The sequence below is a fragment of the Maniola hyperantus genome, chromosome 15 (assembly GCF_902806685.2).
Source record: "Maniola hyperantus chromosome 15, iAphHyp1.2, whole genome shotgun sequence".
NCBI lineage: Eukaryota > Metazoa > Arthropoda > Insecta > Lepidoptera > Nymphalidae > Maniola > Maniola hyperantus.
The window spans coordinates 958,114-981,818 of NC_048550.1; the positions used below are offsets into that span (position 1 = coordinate 958,114).

A 23,705-nucleotide genomic window follows, 5' to 3' on the forward strand; every position below is an offset into this window, starting at 1 on the left:
GCCACAAAAATATTGCAAGGAAATAAGAGGTAGGCCAAATGCTAAAGGCCATGTTTCACGTGTGCTTCGCCGCGAAATTTTTTTAGGCCTATTGTTTTAGGCTTTGTCTTAATCACAATAACACTGTATGTTTTCGACTCTGAAATTTTGTAAAGACTATGTAAAAACGTACCTATTTACGAAATTAATACCAATATATTCTTATTTCATACAAATACCTACCATGCAAAGTAGAATCACACCTGCGTAAGTTTTTATTTTAAAGTTTTAAGCCTAGAGCCAGCTCATCCGAAAGTTAGTTTCAAATCGATTGCAATTTTTTTCGACAAACAGTGGCTCTGTTTGTCGAAAAAAATTGCAATCTGACAAGAAAAACTAATAAACAGATAAATAAGAAGTTCCAAAGTTAATACTAAACGTAAACTTAAAACTAGAGCTACAAGGGCATCTTGGCGGCTTTTTTATTATTATTCAGATTTAGTTAGCCCTTGACTCCAATCTCGCCTGGTGGTAAGAGATGAATGCAGTCTAAGATGGAATCGGGCTAACTGGAAGGGTTATAGAAGTTTTTTATTAAACCCATAGGTGATATTGAATGTACAGTACTGTGTTTTAGATGACGTGTGATGTTGTGTGGTGGTGGTTTTGTTTGCTTGGTGGTTTGCTTTTCCTAAAATGTTTAGCAATGGAAGGGCGGGCGGTACATGTTACACGTTGTAATCGTTGTTGTATACATAAAATTCAAAGTCCTGACTGACTAACTGACTTATATATCAACGCACAGCCTAAACCACTGGTCCTAGAGACATGAAATTTGGAGAGGGTGTGCTCTTTGTAAAGAGTAGGTATCCACTAAGAAAAGATTTGTTGAAATTCCACCCCAAAGTGCGTTAAATGGGGGATGGAAATTTGTGTGAAAGTCCGTCATTTTTCAAGTTATTTCCATGAAAATTGGTATTTTCGGTCACAAATGAAGAAATACGTGTTTCAGGATTTTTGGAAATTCAACCCCCACGTCGATTTTCTAAATTCCACCCGAGCGAAGCCGGGGCGGGTCAGCTAGTATTTTTCATATTTTTCTTGTTTGCCGATATTGTGGGCAACTCTACCAATGCATAATGGTAGTAGGTGCATTTTTCCAATGATCCGATAGTCTTCGATTCCGAGTAACGCAACCTAATCACGCACTTCTTCGCGTATCACATAATAAGAATAGGAAAATGGCGCTTATTACCTAGACAGTAAGAGTGTGGGACTCTAATGGAGTTTTTAAACAACCGTAGACAATAACCCAGTGCCCGACATTGCGACAATAATGATCGGGTTACTTATTGGTATGTGACTATCTTGGACATCGTGATAGCTAGAGCTGTCACTAAGACCTGAATCTAAGTATTTTAGGCCCCCCCGACCCCCGAAGAGGAGACTGACGTCTTAACCACTTTGCTATCACCGTTTAGGTATCATTTTGGGTAAGCCCCTAAATAACTAAAGAAGAAAAATTTTGGGTGCGGAACACATTGGTCTGGAAACAGAGCACACCACAAGTCTAGCAATTATCATACGAATATCGCCATTTGTAAATTCCCACCTCTGAACAAGAGGTCGTGACACCACGCGGCAAATCCTTTGCCATTCATGCCTTTATCTTTATGAAAATCATCCCTTAAGGAGGACTTGAGGAGATTTAGTAATAGAGTCCCGTTTGGCACACTTTGGGTACGGAACCCTAAAAACGTTTTCATATCAACGTCGTTTATTCACAGGAGTAGTCTAGAAATACAGAACACACCCCAAGTCTAGCAATTATCATACGAATATCGCCATTTGTAAATTCCCACCTCTGAACAAGAGGTCGTGACACCACGCGGCAAATCCTTTGCCATTCAGCCTTTATCTTTATGAAAATCCCCTAAGGAGGACATGAGGAGGTTTAGTAATAGAGTCCCGTTTGGCGCAATTGGGTACGGAACCCTAAAAACGTTTTCATATCAACGGCGTTTATTCACAGGAGTAGTCTAGAAACAGAACACACCCCAAGTCTAGCAATTATCATACGAATGTCGCCATTTGTAAATTCCCACCTCTGAACAAGAGATCGTGACACCGGCACGCGGACGCGGCAAATCCTTTGCCTTTCAGCCTTTATCTTTATAAAAAGACACACTCCCTTTGTATGCTGGCCTAATTCATAAAAGGAGCGATTTTATATATTCTTTAACTAGCTGATATTCGCGACTTCATCCCTCGATGCGCGGATTTAGATGTATTATTAAGGATCCCTTTGATTTTTTTAAATATTTTCTTAGTTCGTGTCTATCTTATAGAGAGACTAGCTTATGCTCGCGACTACGACCGCGTGGCCCACACAAATTTCAAACCCCTATTTCACCCCTTTAGAGCAGTGCATTGATAGATCAGTCAGTCAGTCAGTCAGTCACCTTTTCCTTTTATATATTTAGATTATCTTACGTCTTTGTGATTAATTTGGGATAAACCTATTTTTCTGTATAATTTATTAACTTGCGTTTTTTTAAATTTTTTATTTGATGTAACCATTGGTTACAACCAACCCACACTAGGTTATCCTGTGTGACGACCTCCCTGGCGCAGTGGTGAGCGCTGTGGTCTTAATAGTGGGAGGTCCCGGGTTCGATTCCTGGCAGGGGTTTGGAATTTTATAATTTCTAAATTTCTGATCTGGTCTGGTGGGAGGCTTCGGCCGTGGCTAGTTACCACCCTACCGGCAAAGCCGTGCCGCCAAGCGATTAAGCGTTCCGGTACGATGCCGTGTAGAAACCAAAGGGGTATGGGTTTTATAAAAACTGCCATACCCCTTCCAGGTTAGCCCGCTATCATCTTAGACTGCATCATCACTTACCACCAGGGCAGTGCAGTCAAGGGCTAACTTGTATCTGAATAAAAAAAATTAAAAAAAATGTTTATACTTATGTCTTATGATTTAATTTATTGAATAAGTTAAATTTTTATTAGATCGTTTGAAACGGGTTTGATTTTTTCATAAGATCGAACTATGAATTCCTTAAAACTTATACCATACATAAAACACGAATCCTAACTAAAATGTCCGTTTTGTCCTATTTAAAAAACAGCCATCCATCTTTGTGTCTGAATCAAAGACTTTTTGTATAATTCTCACTTCTATAAAGGGCAATTTACATTATGTACAAATAATTTACAAAAGACCTTCATACCTAGGATAATATTTCGTACCTATTTAAAGCTTAGTATTTAAATTAGCATAACAATAAAATTCGTTAGATAAGTTACTTACTTACTTCAAGTTATTGAAACCCTAAATAAAACAAACCCTAAATGATGGATTTTTGCGAAATATTTAATAATGGTGCAATTTGTGATTCAAATTTGAAAATAACTGAAAAGAACACAATGGGAACTACGAAGATGAGTGACTGAAAAACTAGTTTTCTCAAACGCACTGAGGGTTCCGTATTACAGTCGTATTTTTTCGACATACCTACCTACCAAATTTCATGACTCTATAGGTCAACGGGAAGTAGGGTCCCTATAGGTTTTCTTGACAGACAGGACAGACAGACAGACAACCAAGTGATCCTGTAAGGGTTCGTTTTTCCTTTTGAGGTGCGGAACACTAAAAAGAAAATAGTTGAATGCCTATCAAATAAAAAGACTACCTAGTTACCTACTGTTAGAAAATTTAAAGTTAAACTTTAAGAATTAATTTAAAATTTACTTTTTTAAGGAACTTAGTAACTGGACACGATGAGAATGATGATGATGATGATGATGATTTAAGTGTATGTGACTATGATATGTATTATGAAACAAGTTTTTGGACTTACGAGGAAAAATTTTAGGTTCTCAATTCGGTGCGTATTTTTTAAACCAAACACAGGTTTTCGCAAATCTACGATCTAAACTAAATTAATTATAATTCAATTGATCATTTTATCTATGATACCTACTAGCTAGCATATCCGTTTGGGTAAAAGTATCTAAAATAAAATTAAAGATAAAAGTTCTATGATAAGTAGAAATAATGCAAAAATTGACTTTACGCTAATATTTTTAGGTTGGAAACTCTATATCGGCACTATCTTTGCATAGACACGATAAATTATATAACACATGCATTATCATATGCATTATACCTATCTACCTACTAGGTATATTATTTTCTAGATAGCAAAATTTTAGGGATCTGTATCGTCAAATCAAATCGTAACATCCAAGGCCATTGCTGACGTGAATTCAACAACGCGACGTGAATTATCCAAAAAGTCCTTCCCTCTAACAAATAAACCTGGAATATCGGTGGAATAGTTATACTCGGTTTTGTCTTTCTCTGTCATCAGTAATTTGACATTTGAAAAAAAAAGACAAAACAGAGTATAACTATTCCACCGCTATTCCAGGTTTATTTGTTAGAGGGCTTTAGTTTATGTTTCACTAGCTCATTCCCGCGACCTTGTCCGCGTGGACTACACAAATTTTGAACCCCTATTTTACTCCCTTAGGCGTTGAATTTTCAAAAATCCTTTCTTAGCGGATGCCTACGTCATACGCTATCTACCTATCTGCGTGCCAAATTTCAGCCCAATCCATCCAGTGCTTTGATAGATCAGTCAGTCAATCAGTTAGTCAGCTTATCCATTTATAAGACGAAGAAAGAAGACTATCAATCCGCCTGAGCATGGACTGAGGATGGTTTGATTATGATTATTTTCTTCCTTCCTTCTTTTTCTGTATAATTAGTGTCCCATTTATTGCCATTAAAAGATTACAATTCTAGTATGTCGATTTCCTGAGTCTAACCGGTTCTCGCTTGACGCTATTCTCTTATCGATATATCGATATCGATAAAATTTAGAAACTACGGTGATTAGCGCATTAGTTCTATTATCAAAGCAATGACAGCTGCCATTATCAATCATATCCAAATTAGATTACTCTATACAACTTGCAAGTGCATTGATAAATTAAATAGATAAATAATTTATTAGAGCCTTGAGTAATATAGTCTTATCTAATGTTTTTTAGCAGTGACATCCACAACATTTAGTGGTTAGTGGTTACTTAGTAACTTAATGGATGATGCCCGCGACTTCATCCACGTGTATTTAAGTTTTAAAAATCCCGTGGGAACTCTTTAATTTTCCGGGATCAAAACTAGCCTATGTCCCTTCCCGGGATGCAAGCTACCTCTGTACCAAATTTCATTGAAATCGGTTAAACGTATGGGCTGTGAAAAGCTAGCAGACAGACACACACTTTCGCATTTATAATATTAGTATGGATAGTGCAAGCTTAAGAATTCACTTGGTAAGTGTTCATCCACATAAAATCATCATGAATCAACCCATAGCCGGCTCACTACAGAGCAAGGGTCTCCTTTAAGTATGAGAAAGGTTTGGCCATAGTCCACCACGCTAGCCAAGTGCGGATTGGCAGACTAAAATACCACATACATAATGACTTGCAATTTGTCCGTATTTAGTTTTTATTCGTGTTAAATTATAATATGGGTACGTATATAGGTATGGATATATTTAGTTATATAAAAGGAAAAGGTGACTGACTGACTGACTGATCTATCAACGCACAGCTCAAACTACTGCATGGATCGGGCTGAAATTTGGCATGCAGATAGCTATTATGATGTAGGCATCCTCTAAGAAAGGATTTTTGAAAATTCAACCCCTAAGGGGGTGAAATAGGGGTTTGAAATTTGTGTAGTCCACGCGGACGAAGTCGCGAGCATAAGCTAGTTTAGTTAATAAATGAATTAGAACTGGGCGCATCGTACCGAAGATAGCCGGCTGTTATCGCGTTTTTTTTGTAAATTTAGCGTTTATCACAGACCTAGGCTACCTGATATCTTATCGGTTGTATAGTTTAGGTTTCAGAATGTTTCTAGTGCTATAAAAATCGTTCGATAGTGTGCTATATTATAAATATTATTAATATAGTATGTATATCCAAACATTACATATTAAGTAGGTATATAAATAAGTTAATTTAGTTTTGTGAGGTTAGACACTTATTTCGAAACTAGCTTATGTTATGACTTCGTCCGCGTGGACTACACTAATTTCAAACCCCCATTTAACCTACCTAGTGGAGTGGAATTTCGAAAAATCCTATTTTAATGGATACCTACTCCTTACAAAGAACACACCCTCCAAATTTCATGTATCCAGGACCAGCGGTTTAGGCTGTGCGTTGATATATAAGTCAGCCAGTCAGGACTTTCAATCCATACTAATATTATAAATGCGACAGTGTTCCTGTCTGTCTGTCTGTCTGCAAGTTTTTCACGGCCAAACAGTTTAACCGATTTTGATGAAATTTGGTACAGGGTTAGCTTACACCCCGGGGGGGACATAGGCTACTTTTTATCCCGGAAAATTAAAGAGTTCCCGCGGCATTTTAAAACAACCTAAATCCACGCAGACGAAGGCGCGGGCATCATCTAGTTGTATGTATAAGTAAGTACTCTGACTGCAGCTCAAACTTTACCTAGAATTGAAATGATAATTGAAATTACAAATTAAAATTTTGACCATCAGTAAGCGTAAAATTTTACCTATTCTGTATAAATGATTAGAGTTTGAGTTTGAAACGGAATAACTTAAATCTATCCCTGAAATAATTCTGCTTGCTAATCTTGCTTCTTAGGCGCCGTCCTATTGTCATCGCTCGTACGATGATGCGTGCGTCCCGTGCGTTCAAACTAACTGTGTTCTACTGAATGTCCTATAGAAGATCGCGCGATCATGCGATGCGTGCATATTGTATTTCATGAGAATAGGACGGCGCCTTAGACTGCAATCTATAGGCAAGGCGTACTTTGGGGTTACCTACTCTGGCTTTACTTAGAACTAAAACGAAATAAGTTTATGTCAGAGAATCTGAGGAGAGCAAAATCAAAGTAGGCAGATACGCACAGATCCTTAGAAGCCGTTTATTGGTCAACTAGCTAACGACCGTGACTTGGTCTGCGTGGGTTTAGATCTTTAAAAAATCCCGTTGGAACTCTTTGAGTTTTCGGGATGAAAAGTATTCACTCTCTAGATCTTTAAACTATAATATAATCAAAGCAAAAAATCTCTTTAACACTCTGATTGTAATTTAAGTTATCAAATAACACCAGTTATTTTATTACTGTCTTAATTAAATATAGGCTACCTACTGTCGTTACCTTGTCTAGAAAAACAAATAATGTAATTTTCAAGGTTTTTTTCAAATTGCACAGATGGTGTATGAATAATGTGTAATTGTGGTAATATTTAAATAGGTTTTAGTGTAGAACTAAATAATTATTTAGCTTTTTGTTAATTTTTCTATCGTAAGTAATATACTTACCTACTCGGTGTATGTATAAAAAATATTCTTCTTTAACATTATTAAAATATCAACTTTGGTATTATAGGTATATTAGGTAGCTACCTACTTAATTTTTTCCTTGTAACTATATTGATTTGAATGCCATCGAATTTTAATCTTCTTTATCACACATATAAATAACAGTTAAGTAAATATTTCAAATAGTTATAGACCGTTAAGTTGGTAAAAATCTTTTCTGCATTTTTTTTCAAAATGCAGATTTAAAAAAAAACTTAAACTATTTATTTTAAAATTGTAAAAAAATATGTTTTTGAGACCCTCACAATAAAGTTCTTTCATTTGAAATGTCACACGGTACAGTTTGCAAAACTTTTTTTTTTAAATATTCTATTGGCTTCTAAACGTGACCCCTATATTCGAAATTAATTTATTTACGTTGCACGCCCGTGTTTGGGTCACAGAAATATCGGTTCAGTAGATTCGGAGCAAATTGGGTGTGCCAGACGGATAGACCGAGAATCCTATCCGGTTCCCGATTTAAATTCGGATGTACGGAACCTTAAAACTGTTTCTACCAAGAATTTATCTATTGTTCAATTTTTATATACCTATCTCTAGAAAAATCGATTGCATCATTAATGAATTATAACAATTTTGACTGTTTAATAAATATCGAAACTATAATAAAGTGTCGTTATCTCTGAAAGAACTAAAAACTTAGGCTTTATCTAGCTTAGTGTCAGAGCTCAGTGTCATGACCTACCTACTTGTTATCAAAAATCGACTTAATTATTGCTTTGTGTTATAATAGGTTTTTAAAACCGTATCTATTGATTGACGTTGACATTAAAATGTTCACATAATGTAAATATACCTATATGCACTAATTAAGACCTAATTAAAAATACTAGCTTCGCGTGGAATTTTTGAAAATCGATGGGAGTTATATTTCCTAAAATCCTGAAATACGTATTCCTTCATTTACAATCGAAAGCCCAAATATAAATTTTTATAGATGCTATCATCATCATCATGATCAACCCATCGCTGGCTCACTACAGAGCACGGGTCTCCTCTCAGAGTGAGAAGGGTTTTGGCCATAGTCTACCACGCTGGCCATGTGCGGATTTGGTAGACTTCACACACCTTTGAGAACATTATGAGAACTCTCAGGGATGCAGGTTTCCTCACGATGTTTTCCTTTACCGTTAAAGCAAGTGATATTTTAATTACCTACTTAAAAACGCACATAACTCCGAAAAGTAAGAGGTTCGTGCCCGGGATCGAACCCCCGACCTCCGATTGGAAGGCGGACGTCCTAACCACTGGGTTATCACAGCTTATAGCTATAGATGCTATAGGTACCTACTTCAAAAGCGACAAGATATCATACAAACTATCATCCCCTTTTATGATTCTCTTGGGATGAAATATTCAAAAATCATAAGATTTTTTTTTTTAAATAAAATACTTATTAGTCATGTTAAATGACTAATATTCCCCTTTCCTCTCCAACTAAGCGTCAAACTTGTACTAGGAGTAGGTACGACAATAGTGCAACGGGCGGGATTTGAACCGTCGACCTTTCGGCTTTCAGTCCACTCCTTTACCTATTGAGCTATTGAGGCTCATAAAGCTCATAAGTTAATTGAGGCTAATAAAAATAATTTTTAAAAAGTGTAAGAAAATTTAACTTTTTAGTCTTACCTTAGCGATTGCAACTGCCCTCTTAACTGCAACCTTTTTGAGTTAAATCTGAAACAAAAAAAAATTTCATGTACCGTCAGAGCTTTATAGTAGTTTAGCAAATCTTTTAAAAACGACGTGTGGAATGCCCTTGCATCATCCGTCTTTCCTACCACAACATATATTTTATTATTATGTACCTATATTTAAAGTATTTGTATAATCAGTAACCTATTTTAACTGTGAAAGTGTGTTCTTTTGTTGTTTTGTTGGTTTGTCAACAGAGCAACGGATCGACGAGATTTTTTGCATGGGTATAGTTAAGAGACCTGGAGATGGACAAAGGCTACTTTTTATCCCGGGAAATCAAAGAGTTCCCACGGGATTTTTAAAAACCTAAATCCACGCGTACGAAGTCGCGGACATCAGCTAGTATTATATAAAAGACTGACTGGCATAGGTTAACATAGGTTAATGTAGGAAGTGGGTATGTGTAGAAACATGAGATTTTCCGTGTAGATTCTCTCTACGGCGTAGACCCTTGTAGGGGTATAATAGGGGTAGTGATCTAAGATAATAATTTATGTAGGTAATGGTTATGTGGTGGTAAATTACGTAAACTTTAAATTAAATAAACGGAACCCTCGCAGGGTAATAAAATATAAGTCATATGTAACACCTAACCCGAAATAAATTAGCCGAATTAACGTTTCATTGGTAACCTAGTAATTGAAATACATTTTTGGACATTCCGTTAAGTCATTTAACTCACGAACTCGAAAACAGTAGCTTCATTAACTTACGTAACAAAGCCTGGAAAGCTCCATTCACAACACACACATGCAAACACAACCTATTTACATGCGAGCATACATGGCACACACACATAGAAACTAGACGCGCTATTGGCCCACTTTCACTTTCGTATAGAGCCTACATAGTTGGAATTCCAAACGAGCCTCACCGGTTGGCTATTCAAAATTTGACCTTCATTCCGATTGGTCGATTCCGACTCATATACTGGATGTTTACGGAAATAATGTATAGAGCCTACGTGTTTCCGGGCCTTGGGTAGGTATGTATTCACGCCTCCGTATTTGATCCGGGTATTGGAGATAGTTTCCCGCGACCCACGTACCTTTTTACGTATACATTATGTATTGGTTGGGACCGGTAAATGGATATTTTGATATATAGACCCCTTTATGTATTAATTTGTTTGTAGTAAAGTTAATACATGCCCCAATTTCAAGGATTTGAGTAAGCTTATCGTGAAAATTATCAACTGCTACACTTCTTTGTAGTCGTACTAGCTTATTACCGCGACTTCGTCCGCGTGGCCTACATAAACAGCTTCAAACCCCTATTTAGCCCCTTAGGGGTTGAATTTTCAAAAATCCTTTCTTAGCGGATGTCTACGTCATAACACCTATCTGCATGCCTTTCAGCCCGATCCATCCAGGAGTTTGAGCTGTACGTTGATAGATCAGTCAGTCCTTTCCTTATATATATTTAGACATATATGTATAGATTTTCTCTAATTGTAGGTACCAATTAAGAAGTTCTTGCAATGAGAAGGAGCTAAGGGCCGATGCTCCCATAAGCTAACTAGTCACATAAAGCCGAGTACAGATAGAGCGAGGAGGGCAAACGAAGGATAACGAACGTTGAAAATACTAATTACAATTTGTTCATTTGCACATTTCTTGTGTGATGTAACCACTTTCAATCAATTCACTCTATTTAAAATTTAAGGTTTTAAGATTTTTCCTTAACTTGTGCTATAAGATTTACCTACCTACGAAATTTAATGAAAAATAGTCGGATAATCCATCCAAGTCCCTACAGGAAAAACTATCCATCGCTCGTCGAAATCCACATTTCGCCTGCGTTTGCAATCGTTCGCTCTGTCTGTACCCACCATAACACTAAGCGTCTAGTAAACAAATTGCCACACTATCTTGAGTTCCACAAAGAGTTTATTCATTTTTTCCTTGTCAGTTCAAATGTTATCATTTTTAGAGCTTCATTAGAATAGCAACTCCTTTCAGTCTACATCAATACACGTGCTAATTTTTTTCTATAAGTATTTTGTCTTATTACTTTGTGGTCTGCTGAGTTGTTTAAAACAAATTTAAAATGTTTAGTGATTTTTAGGATACCGTATTTCCAGAAAAAAAGGAACCCTTATAGGATTACTTCGATGTCTGTCTGTCTATCTGTCTGTCGCGTCTGTCAAAAACCTTCAAGTGAATTAAAACCTATAGGGTACCTACTTCCTGTTGACCTAGGATACGGTATTTTACACCGAGCGAGAAAATATCTAAAAATGTATAAATAAGATAGTATCAGCAATAAGCAATCGAAAAAAAAGAATTATAATAATTATAATGAATTTTAAAGATTTCACTTTGTTTATCTGTTCTACAAAAATCCAAAACGCATGATGCTTGTTAATTCTGACTAAGTATGACGTCACATGGATTGATGGCACAGCACGAAACCCTTCGCGTGCGAGCATTAATAAAAAAAATTAGGATAAGAGTCAAATAGATTGTCACAATATATTTTACGGAAACTCCACTTTTAAAAACATCTACCTATGATTATAAAAACATTTGAGTGAATGTATATGGATGTTAAAACATTATAAAATAGGTCACTATAAAGTCAATGATATTTTTATAACCGATCTTAAACCTAGATAATAAACACTGAGTTATGTAAAATGAATAGATAAATATTTATTTCTTCCTCATGGCGTAGGGTTTTTAACCCGAGCATTGGCTTTCTTATTACGTTCACGATAAAATAAGGGCTCCTGCTAACTCTAGACCAACCCTGGTAACGGGTATTTTTTGAAGCACTTTCTTAGGTGTGTAAATTATTAAAAATTAGCCAATAAATTTATAAAAAATGATTGCGTTTTACCAACTATATTTAGTTTTAATATAACCTTCATTTAGTGCAACGTTGTTAGTTTATAAGTAATTGTTATTTAGCTTATACCACTTATACCACTAGATTTATGTGTAACGTGTAGGTACCTAATGTCGACGGCATTGATGTACGGAAAAACTCAAGTTTCGAGTTTACGATTACACGAACTTATTGTAGACTGTAAATATTTTTTAAGTTATACAAAAAATATATTGTCATGATATAGACACCGGAAGTTCATGTGAAACAAAAGATGACACGCGCTGAGTTCATTTGTCGCGGGTGGTTTCATAATTGCGAATCGAGTCTATTATACTGCAGTGTTTGGATAATTGCTTACCGTGATTAACGGGTTCAACTTAAATCTATTTGTGAAAATCGGATATTTTATGCAAATTGAGTCTCTTATTTTTAAAAAAGGTAATCGAAAATTGTGTATTCTTCTAAATATATAAAAGGAAAAGGTGACTGACTGACTGATCTATGCGCACAAACTACTGGACGGATCGGGCTAAAATTTGGCATACAGGTAGTTAATACGACGTAGACATCCGCTAATAAAGGATTTTTGAAAATGTCTTTTCAAATATTCGATTAACAATCATATTATTAACAGTAATATTAGTATAACAAAATTTTATATTTAAAAATTATACAAAAATGATATTGTCATGAATCATGATATAGAAACCGTTCATGTGAAACAAAAGATGACACGCGCTGAGTTCATTTGTCGCGGGTGGTTTCATAATTGCGAATCGAGTCTATTATACTGCAGTGTTTGGATAATTGCTTACCGTGATTAACGGATTCAACTCAAATCTATAATGAAAATCGGATTTTTTATACAAATTAGGTCTCGTATTTTAATAAACGTGTCTTCGTCCGCGTGGACTACACAAATTTCAGACCCTTATTTTACCCTCTTAGGGATTGAATTTTAAATTAATATCCTTTCTTAGCGGATGCCTACGTCATTATGTAGTCCGATCCGTTCAGTAGTTTGAGCTGTGCGTTGATAGATCAGTCAGTCAGTCAGTCAGTCAATCACCTTTACCTTTTATATATTTAGATTGTGGAGTTTGCACATTGCAACATACAGATTTATATTAAGCTTCCTTGTAGTATCATGGACTTTCACAAAGCAACGCCTGTTTCTGTCCAACATGAAACAAATTAGGTAGGTATTTGATTTTGCTACGGGGAAAAACAATCGCAAACGGCAAGCGGCGCAAGCATGCCTCTCTTATCGACAGTTCCATTTTTGTTCTGTTTGCTGTGGAGACCCTGGGGCCATGGAGTCTTAGTTAGACATTTCACCGACTCATGGTGACAGAAGGGCGGGCTCATTTTTTGCGCAACAGGTCCAGCGCTGAAATGCAGCCAGTATTCTTGGCACCATTCCACGCGGGCATGATTTGTATAATAATTAGATAAGACTAGCTTTAAGTTTTATTGTATTATTTAAAAACAATCGCAAACATAAATTTGTGCCTACTCGTAAATTAAAATTGAACGCGTTTAGATTCCGAGCAAATTTTGCGGATAGAGTCGTCTATGTTTGCTGCTAATATTTAGACAACGTATTAAAAACCCGATAACGGCTGCACTGTCACTAGGGATGGGACCGTTTGCGGTATCCTATTTATCGATATTTAATTTTTTTTCACTAAAATAAAAATTGGCTTGTTGTAAGTCCCGCAAATTGCTATTGCGCTAACACCATGTCTCATTAACATCAAAATGACCTCATTTTGACGTCACCCGAAATAAAAATATACCATCAGCTCGAAACTTCAGTCTAGTGCTGACGTCACTAAAATGGCGGCCACGCGCTTTAGCAATTTGCGGGACTTTTACGTTATGAAATTTGCATAAAGAGCAAACAAGATATGATTACCCAGTCCGTAAACTCTATAAATGAGAAAAAAGAAAACAACAATAATAATAATAAATAAAATAATAAAATTTTCAGTTAGGTAATCTAATTTCTATGATGTCCATCGTACAATAAAAATCAATAATAACGTTTTTTAAGTTCTTTAAGCTGAGACTAGTTTATTTTAACTGTTGATTTTATCAGAATAAAAATTTAAATGTCTGGTTTTATAAACCCCCCTAAAAATCTGACAACGCATTGGTGGTTCCTCTGGCGCTGCAAATGTTCATAGGCCGCGATACAGTACGCGGCAGAAAGTAATGTACATTGCCCTTTAGAATGACATTTTGGCTTTGTAGAGAGCGTTGTCTCTGTCACTCATACCTATATGACGTTTTGTCAGTCTCAACGACAGAGACGATGCTCTACAAATCTGCTATCTCCTTCTAAAGGTCGATGTACATTACTTTCTGCCACGTACTGTAAACAGTACAGTACACAACAGTGTTGAAAATGTTAAAAATATTATAGTTTATTATATGAACTTATTTTACATGAACGTTGATAAATTTTTGTATAGGTCATCTATACAAAAATTTATCAACAAAACGCGATACCAGGGGATTGTCTTTCCCTTATCGACTTGTCGACATCGATAAGAGGTGGAGTGCGACGCGTCACATCCCTAACCTAGGGCAGGGCGAGTTATCAACTGCACGAGATTGCGAATATGAAAATATCGTGGTGATAACGTGTGCCGAATTATTGTAGATAATGCCGAATAGAAACTAGTCGAAATTATTTTTTCTATTTGAATAGATGATAGATAAAGTCGAGGTTTTTAGGCCAACGTCATGTGATAGCAAATTATTGGATTACTAGATGATGCCCGCGACTTCGTCCGCGTGGATTTAGATTTTTTAAAATCCCGTGGGAACTCTTTGATTTTCCGGGATAAAAAGTAGCCTATGTCCTTCCCCGGGATGCAAGCTATCTCTGTACCAAATATCGTCAAAATCGGTTGAACGGATGGCCCGTGAAAAGCTAGCAGACAGGCAGACAGACAGACACACTTATAATACTTATAATATATACACGAATTTATAATATTAGTATGGATTATTTTAATTTGCTGCTTTGTAGAGCTACTCAATACTCATAGATGTAACCACAAATTCACGGTTTTCAGATTTTTCCCCTAATGTCTGCTATAAGACCTACCTACCTGCCAAATTTCATGATTCTAGGTCAACGGGAAGTACCCTGTAGGTTTCTTGGCAGACCGATCAGACAGAGAGGCAGACAACAAAGTGATCCTATATAAGGGTTCCGTTTTTCCTTTTGAGGTACGGACCCCAAAAAATCATGGATAGTTCATAAATCATATCGTTGGGCGAGGAAGGTATTTTCGATAGAATAACATCGAGTAGCCCGGACGACTCCGTGTAAACATATTGTATGTACATCAACATACAACATACAACATATCTATGTAACCGAATATGTAAACAACTAAATAAAAACGTTAGGACGTCGCCGGATATCTATATTTATTGTTTATTTTTATATCACTCTAGCACAAACCTGTGATAGCCTAGTGGTTAGGACGTCCGCCTTCTAATCGGAGGTCGCGGGTTCGATCCCGGGCACGCACCTCTAACTTTCGGAGTTATGTGCGTTTTAAGTAATTAAATATCACTTGCTTTAACGGTGAAGGAAAACATCTTGAGGAAACCTGCATGCCTGAGAGTTCTCCATAATGTTCTCAAAGATGTGTGAAGTCTACCAATCCGCACATAGCCAGCGGGGTAGAATATAACCAAAACCCCTCTCACTCTAAGAGGAGACCCGTGCTCTGTAGTGAGCCGGGGATGGGTTGATTTGAATGCTTACTTATCTAAATACATAAAAGGAAAAGGTGACTGACAGACTGACTTACTGATTGATCTATCAACGCACAGCTGAAAGTACTAGACGGATTGGGCTGAAATTATTATGACGTAGGCATCCGCTAAGAAGGTATTTTTGAAAATTCAACCCCTAAGGGTTTAAAATAGGGGGTTGAAATTTATGTAGTCCACGCGGACGAAGTCGCGAGCATATGCTAGTCTCGCATAAATGCGATTTCCTACTAACCTATATTAATTGTTTAATCCTAAACAATACCCTACATTAATCACGTATGGCCATTCAGAACTCAACTACCGAAAATCTTACACTGCAACAATTGTCTTACTTCCAAAAAAGTGCACTTGCAAAATTACTTCATGCACAAAAGCCTTACAAACCATTGTGTACTATATTGCTGTAACAATAGAGATAATTTTTCGTTGTTAGGCTTTTGAACTAGGGTTTATTGTATAGATAGTGCGAACACAACTTTCCGGTTAGTAATAATTAATTAGTTAATTTTAACCGTTCTCGGAATCCAACTTGACCCTTTGATTTTGTTGTAAATATTATTTATTTCTAAGGTTATTAAGGAAAACAATTTGATGCGAATGTTGCAATACTTTCCTTATATTATTTTAATGATTATTTTTCATAATTTTCTCAAAAGTTTGCGAAGTCTGCCAAACTTTGACGACCTCCCTGGCGCAGTGGTAAGCGATGTGGTCTTAATAGTGGGAGGTCCCGGGTTCGATTCCTGGCAGGGGTTTGGAATTTTATAATTTCTAAATTTCTGGTCTGGTCTGGTGGGAGGCTTCGGCCGTGCCTAGTTACCACCCTACCAGCAAAGCCGTGCCGCCAAGCGATTTAGCGTTCCGGTACGATGCCGTGTAGAAACCAAAGGGGTATGGGTTTAATAAAAACTGCCATACCCCTTCCAGGTTAGCCCGCTATCATCTTAGACTGCATCATCACTTACCACCAGGTGAGAATACAGTCAAGGGCTAACTTGTATCTGAATAATAATAAAAAACTGCACTTAGCCAGCGTGGTAGACTACGGCCAAAACCCTTCTTATTCTGATAGGAGACCCGTTCTCAGTAGTGAACTGGCTTTGGGTTGATGATGATGATGATTCAAAGCCGAGTCGAATCGGTTAGAAAAAAGTACCTACCCATTAGATAACAATTCGCTCTCCGAGCTAATTCCGACACCTATGATAAGAAATAGAGCTAATCTTCGGCAATGAACATTAGTAGTTTCTATGAAGTATCCATTTTTAGGGTTCCGTACCTCAATAGAAAAATGGAACCTTTCACTTCGTTGTCCATTTGCTTTTTTTTTAGAATTGCGTGGAGATAAATTAATATCAAATAGATATTTAAATCTACGGTCCCTTGAAACCGTAAGTAAGTCAACGCAATCGAAAAAGACGGCCATTAATGCTGTATATTTTGACAACTACTCGTATATTATAAATGCGAAAGTGTGTTTGTTTGTTGGTTTGTCCTTCAATCACTTCACAACGGTGCAACGGATCGACGTGACTTTTTGCATGGATATAGCTTAAGACCTGGACAGTGATATAGGCTTCTTTTTATCCCGGAAAATCAAAGAGTTCCCACGGAAAAACGTAAGTAAAAATCTAAATCCACGCGTAGGAAGTCGCGGGCATCTGCTAGTCTCAAATAAACCGAAACCTCAAGGGTACTTCCCGTTGAACTAGAATGAATGTTCATGAAATTTGCCAACATGGAAGGTCTAAAAACGTCAGTTAATAATGAAAATTTCAAAATCGCTGCCATGCAAATTAAAAAGTACTAGCTGATGCCCGCGACTTCGTCCTCATGGACTTAGGTTTTTAACAATCCCGCGGGAACTCTGGTTTTCCGGGATAAAAAGTAGCCTATGTCACTCTCCAGGTCTATGACTATACCCATGCAAAAAAATCACGTCAATCCGTTGCTCCGTTGCGACGTGATTAAAGGAGAAACCAACAAACAAACACACTTTGACATTAATAATAAGGGTACTTGATTTAATCTTGTACGATGATACGGAACCGTTCGCTTGCGAGTCTGAATCGCACTTGGCCAGTTTTTATAGGTACTATAGACCACCGTCAGAGGCGTCCTGTTTCATCGTTTCTAAGATGCTCGCTGATTGGCGGGGACTATTGCGCAACTAACTCAACTGAGGTACCCGAAGGGAACCAAAAGGATCCTATTACTAAGCTTTCGCTGTCCGTTTGTCCTTCTGTCTGTCAGCGGGTTGTATCGGATAAACCATAATAATAGGCAGAGAGTTGAAATTTTCAGTGTATATTTCTATTGCCGCTGTAACAACAAATAATAAAAATTTCAAAATGGCCGCCATGCAAATTAAAAAGTATTTAATTTTGTACGTTGATACGGAACCGTTCGCTTGCGAGTCTGAATCGCACTTGGCCAGTTTTTATAGGTACCATAGACCACCGTCAGAGGCGTCCTGTTTCATCGTTTCTAAGATGCTCGCTGATTGCCGGGGACCATTGCGCAAGTAACCACCTGAGATATTTCATTGTTTAGGATTGCTTCACCGTGTTGTGTAAAATTGAGAGATTCGCTCGAGCTTGTGAAAAAAAATTGCATATTGTAAACATTAAGACCACCTAAGATGACAAGTTGTGATAGCCTAGTGGTTAGTACGCCTTCTAATCGGAGGTTGTGGGTTCGATTGCGGGCACGCACCTCTAACTTTTCGGAGTTATGTAACGTTTTACTTAATTAAATATTATTCGCTTTATCGGTGAAGGAAAACATCGTGAGGAAACCTGCACGCCTGAGAGTTCTCCATAATGTTCCCAAAGGTGTGTGAAGTCTATCAATCCGCAGCATATATATAGCAGGTGGTAAATTCAAAAGCACTTGTAATTTTTTTTTAAATAAATAATGTTTCTATTCTATTCTAAAATAACTCCTACCATTATATCGTGACTAATGGAAACGGTCACGACCTTCATGATCACGATCTGCATGCCAACTTTCAGTCCGATCCGTCCAGTAGTTTGAGCTGTGCGTTGATTGATCAGTCAGTCAGTTTTTCCTTATATATGATACCTACTAGCTTATGCTCGTGAACAACATAAATTTCTAACCCCTATTACACCCCCTTAGGGGTTGAATTTTCAAAAATCCTTAGCAGATGCCTACGCCATAATGCCAACTTTCAGCCCGATCCGTCCAGTAGTTTGAGATCTGCGTTAATAGATCAGTCAGTCAATCCTTTTATATATTTAGACTAGCTTATGCTCGCGAACTCCTCCGCGTGGACTACACAAATTTCAAACTCCTATCAGTCAGTCAGTCAGTCACCTTTTACTTTTATATATTTAGGTTTAGATATTTGGGTGTATTTAGCAAGCTGAGCTAACATTGAATTCTGTAATCGCGGTGGTTTTTTGCTCGCTGTATCCTGTTTAGTCATTGAGTTTTGGTCTAGTCTGATAGTGGGGGTACTGTGAGACGCAAAAGTGTCTACTGCAATCAATTATTTATTTATTTACTAACTAGATGATGACCGCGACTTCATCCGCATGGACTACACAAATTTCAAATCACTATTTTAGCACCTTAGGTATCAGTACCCTTATTAAATACTAGATGATGCCCGCGACTTCGTCTGCGTGGATTTAGGTTTTTAAAAATCCCCTGGGAACTCTTTAATTTTCCGGGATCAAAAGTAGCCATGTCCATCCTCGGGATTCAAGCTATTTCTATACCGAATTTCATCAGAATCGGTTAAACGGATGGGCCGTGAAAAGCTAGCAGACAGACAGACAGATGATTTTTTGCATGGATATAGATAAAGACCTGGAGAATGACATACGCTACTTTTTATCCCGGAAAATCAAAGAGTTCCCACGGGATTTTTAAAAAACCTAAATTCACGTGACGAAGTCGCGGGCATCAGCTATAGTTATAGATATTGTCAAAAATCGCTTTTTAGCGGGTGTCTACATTATTATAGCTATGCCTTTCAGTTCGAACCGTCCAGTAGTTTGAGCAGTGCGTTGTTAGATCAGTCAGTCAGACAATCAGTCACCTTTTTCGGGTTACGTACTTCAAAAGGAAAAAGGAACCCTTATAGGATCACTTTGTTGTATGGCTGTCCGTCGTGTCTGTCAGAATACTTCCCGTTGACCTAGAATCATGAAATTTGGTAGGTAGGTAGATATTATATACTGAAAACCATGAATTTGTGGTTACATCACACAAAAAAATTAAATTGTGGTCATAAACTAAAAATGAGTATTTTCGATTTTCGAAGTAAGATATCAAGTGGGGTATCATATGAAAGGACTTCACCTGTGCATTCTAAAACTGATTTTTATTTATTTTTATGCATCATAGTTTTTGAATTATCATGCAAAATGTCGATAAAATACGACTGTAGTATGGATCCCTCGTAGCGCGAGCCGGACTCTCACTTGGCCGGTTTTTGTGGATTGTATTATTATTAAAAATCATCAATTTTATTCCTCCAATCATGTTAAAATTAAATTGCATGTAATTTGATTTTCCTATATCTACCTATGTATTTAATAGTAATTAAATTAAGTTTTTTTTAGTCGCACTTGTCCACACCTATGCGTAATTGTACATTTCATAATATAAACGAGTTTCTAGTTTTCATAAACAGTCTAGTTTAAATTATTCTTATCAGCTCTTTTCAATAACAATAATAGGTATACTAATGAAGTGAAATGAAATGAATAAGAATAGATACCTGGTTGAGTTTGTTGTGGGGCATGGGGACTTCTTAGAGCATGGCGCATTTTGGATCCTTGTAGCTTATTTATGTAATTAATTATCACAATTACCTACTTCAAATGATCAAAAAAAATTACGAGACATTTCATATTACTAGCTGATGCCCGCGACTTCTTCCGCGTGGATTCAGATTCAGATTCAGATTTATTTATTTGCTTTCATGTACATTTACATTAATTGATGGTGGGTGCTTAAAGCTAAAAGCTAAATACATGAGACCCTGTCAGGGTATTGCAAATACAATTTTAGGTAAAATAAAATGGTAAATATTAAAGATACAATAAGAATAGGATTAAAATTATTAAAATTATCATTACTAGATATTAAATATTATTCATTTGCATGCTTATATATTATTATATTATGAGAATGTTGACTAGAATTTATTATAAAGCAAGATTAGTACAAAATAAAAATAAGGTCAAATTATAGTAGTATTAAATAATTGCTGTCATGGTCTGATTAAGTCTCTGTCAATACAATAAAATATTTAAAAATAGTTACTGTAAGAATTTAATTTAGTTATGTTGCAATTATTTAATCTTACAAGGTCTTATAGTTCAATGTCCATATCAGATGTCATTTACAGGATTTAGGATTTTTAAAAATCCCGTGGGAACTATTTGATTTTCCGGAATAAAAAGTAGCCTATGTCACTCTCCAGGTCTTTTTAACCGACTTCAAAAAAAGGAGGAGGTTCTCAATTCGTCGGAATCTTTTTTTTTTTTTTTTTTTTATTAACTATACCGATGCAAAAAATCACGTCGATCCGTTGCTCCGTTACGACGTGATTGAAGGAACAGTACCCTTATTATAAATGCGAAAGAATGTTTGTTTGTTGGTTTATTGGTTTGTTGGTTTGTCCTTCAATCACGTCGCAACGGAGCAACAGATTATCGTTTTTTTTGGCATCGGTATAGTTAAAGACATGGAGAGTGACATAAGCTACTTTTTATCCCGGAAAATGAAAGGGTTCCCAAGGGATTTTTAAACCTAAATCCACGCGAACGAAGTCGCGGGTATCAGCTAGTAAACCAATAAACAAACAAACACATATTCGCATTTGGGTATAATATGGGTAGTGATTATCATTGAAATATTTCGATGGTTAACGTAATAATATTAAGAATAGAATAGAATAAATTTTTATTGCATTAACTGTGTAGGTACATTAGGTGTTATACTTGTTATAAAGTTCTAACAGTTTGCCACTTTGTGGCGTGCAATACTGGTTACATACAATATTTTTTAAATATTACAATTTTTAACTATTTTGTTTACTAAACTAAAAAAAACCACTACCTACGTACTTACATACTATACTTATAGCAATAATTTTCATAAAAATACTCATTAATAATATTATAAAAGGCCTTACTAATTAACCAAATTCTTAATTTATTTTTAAACATATTGCCTTCTGTTTTTTTAATATTGAGTGGTAAATGATTAATTTTTTTAATACCAAATGCAAATGCGCTTTTTGAGAATGTGTAGCAGTTATTTTGGGGTACAATTATGTTGTATTTATATTTTGGACGCAAGTTGTCTCTTTTTGCGTTATTTAAGGATATAGAATAAGTGTGTTGCAGTATGGATCAAACTGCATAACTACTATTATCTAATTATTGTACTTTAATTAGACTGACTGTACCCTTGCCGCGGTCATTGCCATATTTTTAAGGAAAATAGTATATTTTGTGCAAATACTGATATATATAGGTTCGCAATAGACTACTAATATAATAGGTATTAAATTACTGCTTGGCTATAACAATCTTTAGCTGTAGGTAACTAGCTTATGCTCGCGACTTCGTCCGCGTGGACTACAGAAATTTCAAACCCCTACTTCACCCCCTTAGGAGTTGAATTTTCGAAAATCCTTTTTTAGCGGATGCCTACGTCACAATAGCTATCTGCATGCCAAATTTCAGCCCGATCGGTCCAGTAGTTTGAGCTGTGTGTTGATAGATCAGTCAGTCAGTCAGTCAGTCAGTCAGTCAGTCAGTCAGTCAGTCAGTCACCTTTTCCTTTTATATATTTAGATATTATGTACTCATAAATTCTGTCTGCTTGTTTTTAACGAAAGAACAATGGGCAAAATGTAAGAACTTAATATTAGGAATTATTTTTATTAGGAAGCAATATATATATTATTATAGGCAGATAATGGGGCCGATTCTCTTGTACACAATCTCTAAACTAAACTTAATTAACAGGTCTAAATCTAGTGCTATCCTTTTCCGCAAGCAACATTATGAAAGGGATAGCAATAGATTTAGACGTGCCATTTTAGTTTAGTTTAGAGATTGTGTACAACGGAATTAGCCACAATGGCACCGATTCCTTTGTCTTACTCTTAACTAAATTTAGAGTATCTGCATCCTTTTCTTTTTAACAATGCAACGGAACATGACTTTGATTACATTAGTAAGAAGAGCATGCGAATACTCTAAAATTAGGCTGTGCTCAGAATTAGCCCCCTTGCTTGGTGGCAGCTTTTTCCTGCATGTTTAGCAGTAGGAGTGCGAGCGGTGCATTTCGCATGCTGCATGTTGCACCATACAGATTCTACCTTTTTCAGCGGATTATTGCAAAGTAAGCTTTTGGTTCATTGTATATCAGTAAAAATCTACACTAATAAATAAAATTGAAGTGTCTTTCTGTTTGAACGGGCTAATCTTCGGGACTGCTGAACCTATTTTGACGGGACTTTCACAGACAAGTAGAGGATTAATCTTATAATTAACATAGGCTATTTTTAACCGACTTTCAAAGAAAGAGGAGTTGTGTTTTTCTACCTATATGGGTACATAGAAATCTCCGAGATTTCTGAACCGATTTGAGTATTTTTTTTAATCGATAGAGAATCTTTGCGATATTGTCCTATAAAAAATTTGGATTCCATTCCCTTAATCCTGATGCTGTACAGGATCTGACCACAAAAATTTAATAAATTGATATTGGAGGTACCTACTGTTAGGTGGGTTTTGTTAATAGTCTGTGCGCGACCTAGCACTCTCTGACATTCTCCGAGAGTCTATGGTTTCGGGGGGACTCTAGACTCGATGGTAACGCGGGGACTCTAGACTCGATGGTAACGCGGGGACTCTAGACTCGATGGTAACGCGGGGACTCTAGACTAGATG

The 23,705-nt window shown here is 36.5% G+C and overlaps 1 protein-coding gene across 3 annotated transcripts in view; it reads right to left on the reverse strand.

The window, feature by feature from the left end:
- The window catches only part of br (broad-complex core protein), a 52,105-nt gene that overhangs the window by 18,892 nt on the left and 9,508 nt on the right, over nt 1-23,705 (reverse strand). For all 3 annotated transcript variants that reach the window (XM_069503513.1, XM_034976192.2, XM_069503512.1), the window contains exon 2: nt 9,058-9,105. The gene's annotated coding sequence lies outside the window, so the exon portion shown is untranslated. The remainder of the gene's footprint in view (nt 1-9,057; nt 9,106-23,705) is intronic.